Here is a 13,503-nt window from a genome sequence, read left to right as displayed (position 1 = left end):
CCGAGAGATAATATGTATGATAGCATGTCCTGGTGGGACATGCCCGAAACACCTCACCCAAGAGGCGGCCAAGAATCATCCTAATCAGATGCTCGAGCCACCTCAATTGTCTCCTTTCGATGTGGAGGAGCAGCGACTCTACTCTGAGCCCCTCACGGATGGCCGCACTCGTCACATTATCTCTAAGGGAGAGGCCAGCCACCCTTTGAAGGAAACTCATTTCTGCCGCTTGTATCTTATTCTTTCGGTCACTACCCAAAGCTTGTGAATTGAGAGCTTCGCTTTCACACTAAGCTCCTTCTTCACCACGACAGACCGGTGCAGTGTCCGCATCACTGCAGAAGCAGCCCCGATCCGTCTGTCGATCTCCCGCTTCCTTCTCTCATCACTTGTGAACAAGACCCCAAGATACTTGAACTCTTCCACTTGGGGCAAGAACTCGTTCCTGAGCCGGAGAGGGCACTCCACCCTTTTCTGGCTGAGGACCATGGCCTCAGACTTAGAGGTGCTGATTCTCATGCCAGCCGCTTCACACTCGGCTGTGAACCGTTCCACTGTGAGCTGGAGGCCACCCCTGATGAAGGACCGCATCATCTTCAAAGAGCAGAAATGAGACTCTGAGGCCACTAAGGAGGAAGCCTTCTGCCACCTGGCTATGCCTAGAAATTCTGTCCATAAAAATTATGAACAGAATCGGTGACAAAGGGCAGCCCTGACGGAGTCCAACACCCACAGGAAACGAATCCGACTTATTACCGGCTATACGGACCAAGCTCTCACTGCAGTTGCACAGAGACTGAATGGCCCGCAACAACAGGCCAGACACCCCGTACTCCCACAGGACCTCCCACAGGATACCCCGAAGGACATGGTTGAATGCCTTCTCCAAGTCCTCAAAGAACATGTAGACTGGTTGGGCAAACTCCCACGCACACTCAAATATCCTTGAGAGGACAAAGAACTGGTTCAGCGTTCCGCAACCAGGACGAAAACCACATTGTTCCTCCTGGATCTGAGGTTCGACTAACGGGCGGACCCTCCTTTCCAGCACCCTGCCATAGACCTTACCAGGGAGGCTGACGAGTGTGATCCCCTGAAAGTTGGAACACACCCTCCGGTCTCCCTTCTTAAAGATGGGGACCACCACCCCGGTCTGACAATCCAGTGGCACCGCCCCAGATCTCCATGTGATGTTGCAGAGGCCTGTCAACCAAGACAGCCCTGCAGCATCCAGAGCCTTCAGGAACTCAGGATGAATCCACCCAAGGGGCCCTGCCACCAAGGAGTTGTTTAACTGCCTCAGTGACCTTACCCCCAGTGTTGGGCAAGTCATCTCCCTCGTCCCCAGACTCTGCTTCCACTACAGAAGGCAATGAGATTCAGGAGGTCCTCAAAGTATTCCTTCCACCATCAGACTATAGCCTCACTCGAAGTCAGCAGCGGTGCTCCACTCAGCAGTGAGTGGAGCACTGCTTTCCCCTCCTGAGTTGCCTGATGGTTTGCCAGAATTGCTTCGATGCCGTCTGAAAGTCTTTTCCATAGCCTCACCGAACTCCTCCCACACTCGAGTTTTTGCTTCGGCCACTGCCCGAGCTGCATGCCACTTGGCCAGCCGATACCTGTCAGCTGCCTACGGAGTCCCACAGGCTGACTAAGCCCAACAGGACTCCTTCTTCAGCTTGATGGCTCCCTTCACCTCTGGTGACCACCATCTGGTTCGGGGTTTACCGCCACGACAGGCACCAACCACCTTGCAGCCACAGCTCTGAGCAGCAGCCTCAACAATGGAGGTGCAGAACATGGTCCATTCGAACTCAATGTCCTCAGCCTCCCTCGGAATGCTGTCGAAGTTCTGCCGGAGGTGGGAGTTGATCTCACAGACTGGGGCTTCTGCCAGGCATTCCCTGCGCACCCTCACAATACGTTTAGGTGTGCCATGTCTGTCCAGCATCTTCCCCCGCCACCTGATCCAACTCACTACCAGGTGGTGATCAGTTGACAGCTCAGCTCCTCTCTTCACCCGAGTGTCCAGAGCATACAGCCGCAGATCTGATGATACAATTACAAAATCAATCATCGACCTGCAACCTAGGGTGTCCTGGTGCCATGTGCACTTATGGACATCCTTATGTTCGAACATGGTGTTCGTTATGGACAAACTGTGGTTTGCACAGAAGTCCAATAACAAAACACCATTTGGGTTCAGATCAGGCAGGACATTCTTCCCAGTCATGCCCCTCCAGGTCTCACTGTCATTGCCCACGGGAGCACTGAAGTCTCCCAGCAGGACTATGGAGTCACCAGATGGAGCACTCTCCAACACCCCCGCCCAGCGACTCCAAAAAGGGTGGGTACTCTGAGCTGTCATTCAGTGCATAAGCACAAACAACGGTCAGGACCCATTCCCCGGCCGGAAGATGCAGGGAAACAACCCTCTCGTCCACCGGTAAAAACTCCGACGTGCAGGCAGCAAGTCGGGGGGATACAAGAATACCCACCCCAGCTCACCGCCTCTCACCGAGGGCAAATGGTGGGCGGCCGGGCAAAAATGAAATAGAATGTATATTAAAAATATATACATAATATATACATTGTAAAAATAAAACAAGTATATACACTTAATAGTGAAGATGGGTAAGGAATGCACTTTGGTGAATAAATATTGGATGTTCGGACTTGTCTAAGTCATTTTATGTTTAAGAAAATGCATGTTAAGTTTTAGAATTTTGTTTACTTCTACATTTTCATGATACTATGTTGACACCTAGTTTTCATTTTGGGTACTGCATGTTATAAGCTTTTCTCTGTCTGAGATGCCTTCAATTCACTCGACTGTTCATGGAGAAGTGTACAGCATACTGAGGAGGTAATTCAGTCATTTGATTTAGGTGTGTTGGATCAGGGACACATCTAAAACCTGCAGGACATGGCCCTTGAGGCCTGGAGTTGAATACCCCTGCTCTAAACCTTGGAATAGATACATCTGTAAGTGTTGTCAGTTACAGTTTGTCATATATTACAACACACGTGAAATGTTTTCTTTGAATCCTTGAGTTCATTTTTATGAAGCACCTCTGTGTTAGCCTTTCATTACTAGCATGTGTTGCACACTGCTAACTAGCAGCGATGTTTGCGGTTGATGACTGCTTTAGTGTGAGAAACTTTACTTTGATAAGAAATGTTTAAACATATGTCAATGTGTGAAGAGATGTTTCTTACTGACATGTTGTGTTTTATGTCTGTTGTAGTTTTACTATTTGAGTACATTGTGGATGAAGTGGCAGTACTGCAATCAAAGCTTCGTGAATGAAAACCCCGCTCCTCATTTACTCTTCTTAGCTATCTGTAAGTACTGTGATGAATAGTAGGGTCTTTGGCACGGCAGAGGACTTAATGAGGAGTAATTGAACTCACCTGGGGAGGAGGAGATAAAAGGGAACAGGTGTAGAGATTAGGGACTGTTTCCTTGCTTCTGTGTTGTTGCTGGGCACCAGGTGGGAGGGTGCCGTTCACACAAATGTGGTATTATTAGACCATCTTGTAGTCCGTGGGCAGCACCAGTAGTTTTGGTAAGAAAAAAAGATGGGGGGGCTCCGTTTCTGTGTGGACTATTGCAAACTTAATGAGTTGACCAAGAAACATGCATACCCTCTACCTAGGATTGATGATGCCGTGGACAGTCTCCACAATGCTTGTTGTTTTTCCACCCTAGATCTTGCAAGTGGATATTGGCATGTTGAGATCGATCCTAAAGATAGGCCAAAAACTGCATTCATAACTCGACAAGGACTGTTTGAATTCAATGTTTTGTGTTTCGGCCTATGCAATTCTCCGAGTACTTTCCAGCAACTTATGGATGTAGTACTGGCTGATTTACAGTGGACCACTTGTTTAGTATATCTTGATGATATCATTGTGTTTGTACGCCCTTTCTCAGAGCATCTGTCACACCTTGATGAGGTGCTTCTTAAATTGCAGGATGCAAATTTGAAGGTTAAGCCTTCAAAATGCAATTTATTTTCAAAAGAGGTGCAGTACCTTGGTTATATAATTTCAGCAGAAGGTGTGAGGGCTGACCCTGCTAAGATTCAGGCAGTTAAGGAATCGCCAGTGCCAAAGAAGCAGACAGAAGGGCGGAGTTTTATTGGACTGGCATCCTATTATCAGCGGTTTATTAGAGGATTTGCTGAATTGGCCAGGCCTCTGCGCCAGCTGACAGAGAAAGGTCATCATTTCAAGTGGACAGAACCCTGCCAAAAGGCTTTTGAACAGTTGAAGGCTAAGTTAATATCAGCTCCTGTTTTGGCCTATCCCGACCCCATCAAGACCTTCATTCTTGACACTGATGCCAGTGATGTAGGTATCGGTGCAGTATTATCACAAGAGCATGATGGGGTCGAGCAGATTATTGCTTATGCTAGCAGAGCTTTAACAAAGCAGGAAGGGAAGTATGCTACCACTAAAAAAGAGTTGTTGAGTATGGTTACTTTTACTAAATATTTTAAGCATTATCTCTTGGAAAAAGAGTTTATACTGTGAACTGACCACAATTCTCTTAGGTGGTTGCATAACTTTCAGGGCTTGGAAGGCCAGCTGGCTAGGTGGGTGGAGCAGTTGGCTAGCTTCCAGTACAAGATTGTTCATAGACCGGGGAAAGCACATGCTAATGCAGATGCTTTGTATAGGCTACCTGCTTTTCAGAGATGTGTGACTGAGATCAGTAGTAAACAAGCTGTTTCATCTGAGGTCCAATCCACTGGGGCCCCTGTATAAGAAGGGAAGTTCATGGCTCCAGCAGTCCAAGAAAGGACAGGTGCCCTTGTAGATGATAAAATTGCACAGGCTCAGAGACAGGTTGGTGAGGTTGCCGCCTGCAAATTCTGATGCTGCATCGCCACAGGTGGTCCTCCCTCGATCTTTGATTCCGAAAGTGCTGTCTCAGTTGCACAGTACCCTTACTGGTGGTCACCTAGGGGTTCAGGAGTTACAGGGTAAAGTAAAAGATTGTTTTTGTCTGGCTTGGCTGGTTCCATGATGTCCAGAAATGGTGTAGAGAATGCACACACTGTGCTTCCCAAAAAATCCAAGGTCGTACTCCTTGTGCTCCCCTCCAAACAGCTATGGTCTTAAGACCATATGATAGGGTAACACTTTATGTTTTGGGCCCACTACTAGAGACGGAAAGGAAAAATAAGTACATTTTGGTTATTGGAGATTATTTCTCTAAATGGACTGAAGCATTTCCCTTACCCAACCAAGAGGCACTTACAATAGCAAAGATACTGGTAGAAGAATGGGTTTGTAGGTTTGGGACACCACGTAGCATTCATTCAGACCAAGGGAGGTCTTTTGAGTGTGCCTTATTTAGAGAGACATGCCAGCTTTTAAATATTCATAAAACAAGAACTTCCTCATACCATCCCCAGTCGGATGGTTTGGTGGAACAATTTAACCGCACTTTGCTTTCTATGCTCTCCTTGTTTGTGGAGGATAACCAGTTGAACTGGGATTTGTTGGTGACATATGTGATGATGGCATATCGTAGCAGTGTTCATGCTAGCACTGGTTTTACCCCCTATAAGGTGGTTTTTGGGAGAGAGATGGTGCTTCCCGTAGACATCATGTTGGATGTGGGTGCTGAAGGCACGGGCCTGTCAGTTAGTGAATATGTTAATCAATTATCACAGACATTATCCACAGTGATGGAAGCAGTGAAAAAGCACCAGGTTAAAGCCATTAAAACTACAAAGACGTTTTAATGGTCCCTTTAAGATAATGGAGAGGATTACGGATGTGCTGTATTGTGTAGCACCATTAGGGGGTGGGCCTGAGAAGGTGCTGAATTTTAACCATTTGAAGCCATATGTTTCCTCTTCTTTAGATCAATTAGGCACTAAGGAAGGAGGGGAATCCAGCAGCCTTCACCAGCAAGATGGGGTTTCTACTGAAGAGCCTCTTCATCAGGACACCTCATCAGCAGGACCAGAGCTAGGTTCTTCAAAAGAACAAGAACGGGGAGTCCAGGATGCATGTAACCCAGAGCTGTGGGGTCTGGATTCAGTACAGCCCTCAACAAGTGGTGGTGACAGTGAAGTGCAAATGGGACAGCCTAAGCACTCAATGTGGCCACTCTGTTTGTCATCCAGTAGCTTCTTAGGGAAGCCAAACAAGTTGGCAATAAAAAATGTCCACTTCCTGGCTTTCTCCCTTCTCCGTCTTCTGCTCTACAAAGTGCCATAAGTTTCCTTCTCAAAATGTCTTGCAGTTCAGAAAGTGGCTGTTGTTTTTGCTCACCAGCCACCTTGTACCGCTTCTTGGAGTTTTGACGCTTCTGATGTAGCTGGTGTCATTTCAACTATTTTTGGTGTCTTCCTAGGGCTTGTAACCACATGAACACTCTCTGAAGTGTAGCTCACAATGATGGTGGTCATTGTCTTTGTCTTGCAGTCATCTCAAGTATACTGATGCCATTACTTCTTGCTGTTAGTATAGTGGTGGTGGTAATCCCCTCCTGAATGACATTCTCTGGGGGTTTTGGTCATTCAACATCATACCTTAGATGACCCAGCTAGGCTTGATTAGGTCTGAGCTCGCATCCCAGCAGCAACAAGCCAATGATCTTTAAGCACAGCCACAGACTTTTTCTGTGGTTTCAGTGATGTTACATATGGCTTCCCTCTTTGCCACTCAATTCACTCCCTGGCATTTGTCGCTATCAAACATTTAATTCACTTGCCACCGCATTCAGAAAGTGATCCAATTTTTTTCCAGTTGCAATTGGGTTTATCAACAAATCACATAATTTTAACATTTTAGAGGTTATACTTTTCATTTATGTACCTTGTGGAACTCCACAGAAACCTCTAGAATCAGCATCAACATTATTTACACTGATATCTATCATTAATGTAACTATTCAAACATAAATATGCCATCCTTCTAATACCATAATCTCTAAAGCGTTTTCATTAGTAATCTGTGATAAATTGTGTAATGCTTTTTAAAAGTCAATAAACAGCCCCACTGTATATTGTGCATTGCAGTCCACCCCATTTCCTAGTATATCTTGAGGCCATTGAGGTGGACATATTTGCCCTAAAGTTATAGTGGTAATCACCTAAATTGTATTTTCCTATCAAGTCTTTGCACAAACAGGACTTCTAAAATCTTGAACTGGGAAAGCAGAGAAATTGGTCTTTACCTTGAATGAAGATGATTATTTCCATTTTTATTTGCTGGAATTACTTTTTTCATTTCTCTTAGAAATTCACCTGTTTGGAAGAACTGATTGCAGACACATATCAGTGGTTTAACTTTACTGTACATGATATATTCTGATATATTTTTACCAGCCACATTTCAATTTCAGTCCACTTAGTGGGTGTTTTGTTCTTACATCATTTAACAATGTAAACAGTCATTTTATCAACTCCTCTAATCTAAAAGAAGGAAGGGTTTGCATAGCCAATGTCTCCATTGATACCTACCTTGTTTCTTGACTCCACAAGGATGATAGCTAAGTCGTATACAATATTTACAAGATAATAGTTAAATTCATTAGTAATTTTTTATTTCTATGTACAATTGCGCCATTATTTTTTTAGAAAGCAACTAGATTAGTTTGCTTTTTCACTGCTTTGTTAATTAGACTGTTAAACACTCTGTTTCCTGGGCATTACTTCTGTGATGCTCCACCCGTTAGTGGTAATCCACTCTTTAATTTTGCTTGATAATACTTGTACAGTATTTTCAATCTCCTTTCCTTTTACATGCATTCTTTGTAATTGGTGGCTTAGCCACATCTGATTGATTCCTTCTGAATTTTCTTAATTTTAGTTTTTAATCATAAAGTGTCATTAGTGAGATTTTCATGCCATGTAGGGTTTGGTAGGATCATCATTAAAATACTGCTCAAACACATTAAAAGAACACTTTTTAATCAGAGTATAAGATCAAGTCAGTTAACCTTCTAGTATTTTGATCTGGTCAGTTAAGTAGCAGAGGAGGTTGTTAATCAATTTCAGCTGCTTTAGTGTTAATGAAATAACAATAGGTGCACTAGAGGGGCAACATCACACAGACTAAACCAGATACAGCCAGATTAGTTTGTTTACCCACCCTTCTCATGTCTAGCTGTGTCTTGTTTCCTGCCAGACAGCACACCATGCAACCTGCATCTTCTCAGCACACAATATAAGCGGTTTCTTTCTTACAGTAATGTTTCCACCCACAGCTTCCTGTTTACCATAGGTATGCATCTTCAGACGTTCTATGTATATGATTAGTCTGGGACAGAATAGAAAACACATGTAAAATACACCTAAAAAGAAAACACTAAGTAATATTAGAATATGGTAACCAATTTTGAGGTAGTACAAAAAATGGTCACCAGAATTACTACTATTGCATCACACTCACTATAGTTGAAAAAAAAATTTACTTTCTTGGACATTAATTTTCTCCCTTTTTTCTCCTGTCTTTTTTGTTTGCATGAACTTGATTTTTTAATTTTTTTTTTATTGCACAGGTCTCATGGCTATTGATTCAAGTTTATGTACACAAAGATAAGTTTTTCTTGGTATAAATAGTTTCATTAAAATAAATCTTAGTTATGTCTTTAATTATGAAGCAAAAAATTATATTGAATATTTAGTAAAACAAACAAAACAAATCAAAGCATTACATTGTCTACAGTATCTGATCACTTTAAATGATATTCATGTTTATTAACCCTTTTACAGCCAGGATTCACTGGCTCACTGTTGGAGTGAGTTTGGGTCATGCCTACACATGTATGCTGTTATACCTGCCCCAGATTTCCTACACAGAAACCTTAGATAGAGTGTGTGTGTGTGTGTGTGTGTGTGTGTGTGTGTGTGTGTGTGTGTGTGTGTGTGTGTGTGTGTGTGTGTGTGTGTGTGTGTGTGTGTGTGTGTGTGTGTGGCATGGTGGTGTGAGGGCTTGTATTGTACAAAGTCCAGCAGGGGTAAATAACCTGTGTGATAGGATGGCTGGCCAAGGGACTCGTATGTGAGGGTCTGGGGTGACCTCCTGTCCCTGGTGGATTTCCTGATCGGAGCCTCCTGAGGAATCACAGGTTGGTTATGAGCACTGTTGTTTAAAACACATGCATTTTCATTTTCATCCGGTAGCGCTGAACCAGCAGGTAGGTAGTCCTCCTCAGTTTGTGTTTCAATTTGTTCTTGTTCAACTTCTCGTTCACATGAGGTGTCTCTGGGTTGCTCCTGTGCCCCATCTCCTGATGGTAATATGTGTCTGTGCTGCTCAGGTGCCCTTTGGACCCTCTCTGGGTTCCTCTGGGGCCTACCAGTCGGTTTCAGCTTCTGTGTTTAATGCTGAGCTGGTGGTAAGCCAGTAAGCCAGTATTGTACTCTGGGTGCTTCATCAGCAGAGTTTTCACTGTCACTGTTTTCAGTTGTTTCTCCCCATTCCTGTCTTTCTTTCATTTCTCTCCAGGTGGCAGTAGGTTCTTCTGCAGGTCAGGTAAGTTGACAGATCATTTACTAGGTGTAGGAGGTTTCTGTGGAAGATACGGATTGTGTGTGTCTCCGGACACACTTTGTAAATGGGACTGTTCCTCACTTGCTCTTTGATGACATATACAGGTTGTTCCCAGTAAGACCTCAGTTTTCCAGGGCCCCCTCTCTCACTCATGTTGCGGACTAGGACCCTGTCCCCAGGTTGGAGAACAACTGTGTTCTGTGTGTGACGATCATAATAATTCTTACCTCTTGCGCTGGAATGGTGACTGTTTTCAGCTGCAATACAGTAAGCCTCTTTCATTCGCAAAGCCCACTTTTTAGCATAGCCCTGCAGTGTTTCAGTCTGATCTCTGGTTAGCCAAATATTAAATCTACTGGAAGACGGGGGTGGCGACCAAACATGAGGTAGTGGGGTGAAAAGCCTGTCGCTTCGTGTCTGGTGCAGTTATAAGCATGTATTACCTTAGGTAAGTGTGCTTTCCAGTTACTCTTTTCCTCCTCTTCCAGTGTCCTTAACATTTGCAGCAATGTCCGATTAAATCTCTCAGCCGGGTTTCCTTGGGGGTGGTACTATGTTGTCCTGGAGTGGGCAACTCCAGCCAGGCATTGTAGGGTCATAAATAGATCATTTTCAAATTCCCGGCCTTGGTCATGGTGTAGCCTGCCTGGAAACCCAAACCGATGGGATGAAGTCATTAAATATCTTTTCTGCAGCTGTTCTGCCTGACTTGTTTTTTGTAGGGTAAGCCTGAGCAAACCTGTTGAAGTGATCAATGACCACCAGAATGTACTCAAAGCCTCCCCTGCTGACCTCCAGATGCATATAGTCAATTGACACAAGTTCAAGTGGAGCAGAAGTAGAGATACATCCCATTTGGGGCTCTGATGTGCTTAACTGGTTTCTTTTGCTTAATGCAAAGGTATTTTCTGGTCACATAAGCCTCGATGTCCCTCTTCATGAAAGGCCAGTAGAATCGGTCTCATGCCAAGTGAATGACCCTCTCTGCCCCAACATGGCCCATGTTATCATGGAGCTGCTTAAGCACCAGGGGATGATATTGTGATGGTAGCACCAGCTGCTTTCGCTGACCTGCTGTGCGGTATAATAGCTGGTTTTCCATGTGAAGTTTTCCCCACTCGTGCATGAGCTTTCTCACAGAGCCATTGGCTCGCCTTCTGTCCTCGTTGGATATTACTGACTTTGTTTCTTTTAGCTTAATGAGTTTGCTGATTACAGGGTCTTCTCTTTGGGGTCTTACCAGATCGTTGTGGTCGACTGCAAATGGCGATACGTTCACAGGTGGCTCTGGGCATGTCAGGCTCAGGGCAGCAACGTAGACAACATCTTTTCTCTTTGCAAGCTCACAGCCCTCCCATGTAGCATGAATAGCCTTTTGTGAGCTCTTCAGTACACCTTGTGAGGTAGGTGTCAGTGTCAAGTGGGAACCGAGAGTGTGTCGGCATCTACATTCACCTTCCCCGGTCTGTACCGGACATCAAACCTGAAGTCTGCTGGCTCCCCTACCCACCGGTGGCCTACTGCATTCAGCTTTGTGGTACTCATCACATATGTGAGGGGGTTATTGTCTTTATAGACTGTAAAATGGGGTGCATAAAACAAGTCATCTCTGAATTTCTCACATATTGCCCACTTCAGGGCAAGAAACACGAGTTTCCCTGAGTGCAGATTGTAATTTTTCTCAGCAGGAGACAGAGTTCTCGCACCATAAGCGATGACTCTCATTCTCCTATTCTGTCGCTGATACAACACCGATACTGCACCAAGCCCGTGCTCAGAGGCGTCAGTGTGGAGCACAAATGGGAGTTCAAAGTCTGGATACGCCAGTACAGGTGGGTGTGAAAGGGTGTCGATCAGCTGCTCAAGGATTCTCTGGTGCTCATCAGCCCACAAGACAGGTGTCCTTGAAGGCAACTGAGCTCCCTTTCCCCTCTTAGGTGCCGTTTACACGAAGCCGTTTTCACTGGAAACGGTGTCGTTTTGATGCGTTTCAGCCTTTCGTTTACACGATGGCGTTTCAGAAACGATCCGCGTTTACACGAGGACATGTGAAACGATGAAAACGATGTAGTTCCCATGCCAGGCCACAAGTTGGCGTTGGTTTTCTCTTTGCAAAGTTTGTTTACGCAAGACGCGCATGCGTGGAGTGACACAGTAGGTAGTGCAGCAAATTGTTCATTCCTTACAAAACGGCCAATGTGAGAGGTTTTGTGTGGACCGATGATGAGGTTGGATCGCTGCTGCACACAACGCTGAATTACAAAACGGTAAAAACACAGGAAAAGCATAAGAAGCACTCGTGAATCCGCGAGTACTGTTCATCAGTTTGCGCGTGCGCGAAAAACTGGCCGTCGCAACCATAGTGCGCATGTGCGAGTCGAGCGTTTTCAAATCACCCCGGTTTCAAGTGTTTACACGAAAACGCAAGCCGGTGCGTTTCTGAAACGCTCCACTCTGGACCCCGTTTCTGAAACACATCGTTTTCACTCTGTTGTCGTGTAAACAGAAGGGCAAAACGCATCAAAACGACACCGTTGTCGTGTAAACGCAAGGCCGAAACGCATCAAAACGACACCGTTTCAAAATGAAAACGGTCTCGTGTAAACGGCACCTTAGTCTTTGCGTTCGTTCCTAAGGGGCTTGTTTTCACTTTTAACAGGTCATAAATGGGCTGTGCAATGCTGGAGAAGTTTTGAATGTATGTCCTCCAGTAACTCAGGAACCCAGGCAACCTTCGTACTTCACTGACTGTGTTGGGCCTTTTCTCTTTCAGTCGAAGTTTGACACATGGGACTGTAAAGCCCTCAGGACTTGACGTACTCCCTCAATATGCTCAGTGAAAGATTTTAAATAGCAGAGGATGTCATCGAGGTAAGGGATGACATCCTCTCCATGCTGCACTGAAAAGCAGCTGGGGCGTTAGAGAGCCCAAATGGGATCTTCACCCATTCATAGAGACCCCAAGGAGTGATAATGGGGTGGGGTGGCTGTAGCTCAGTAGGTAGAGCAGGTCACCTACTGATCGGAAGGTCAGCGGTTTCGAATCCTGGCTACTCCAGGCTACATGCCAATGTATCCTTGGGCAAGATACTTAACCCCAAGTTGCTCTCCGACCGTTCTGTCGGAGTATGTATGCGTGTGAATGTTAGTTAATTAAAAAGCACTTAGCTTTGTAAAAATGGAAGTGCTTGTATGAATGGGAGTGCATGGGTGAATGCAAAACAGGTTGTATAAGCGCTTTGAGTGCTCATACTGAGTAGAAAAGCGCTATATAAGAACTAGTCCATTTACCATTTACCATTTACCATAAATGCTGTCATGTGTCTGGAGCCTTCTGCCCTGGTGACAGGCTTTGCCTTGGTCCAGGATGCTGAACCAGCTGTGGTCCCCTAGTGTGTCTATGAGGTCCTGGATGCGAGGCAGTGGGTGGTGGTCTGGCACTGTCTTCTGGTTTAAAAGTCTGTAGTCAATACACAACCTCAAGGTACCATCCTTTTTCCTGACAGTCTACCGGAGCTGCATATGGTGACTTCAACTTAACTATCCACCCTTTGGCAAGAAGGTCTTGTATATATTCTTTAACTTCTCTGTAAAGGGGCTTGGGCACTGCAGCATATTTACGCTGCACTGGGATGTTATCCTTTAGGTTTATTGACATTTGCAGACTGGGGATACACCCTATGTCCCCATCATCACGAGCAAAGGCCCCTGACTCCTCATACAGCATTTGCTTCACCTCTCCCTGTTGCTCCTCACTTAGGTGACTGACATCCACTGGTGGGTGCCACAGTGTACCTGTGGACTGGCCACCATGTGGACACTGAGGTGGGAAAGAGCTGACTGTTGCACCCTTAAAAAGAACTAAAAAAATAAAAAGATGAAAATAGGTATTCACTTTGTGCAACTTTATTACCAAAAATAATCACCGGCTCGAGCATACAGCGTGTGTAGTTTTCTCCTTTCACAGTACAATCACTGTCA

The sequence above is a fragment of the Archocentrus centrarchus genome, unplaced genomic scaffold (assembly GCF_007364275.1).
Source record: "Archocentrus centrarchus isolate MPI-CPG fArcCen1 unplaced genomic scaffold, fArcCen1 scaffold_26_ctg1, whole genome shotgun sequence".
NCBI lineage: Eukaryota > Metazoa > Chordata > Actinopteri > Cichliformes > Cichlidae > Archocentrus > Archocentrus centrarchus.
Note: the sequence above shows the minus strand (reverse complement) of the source record.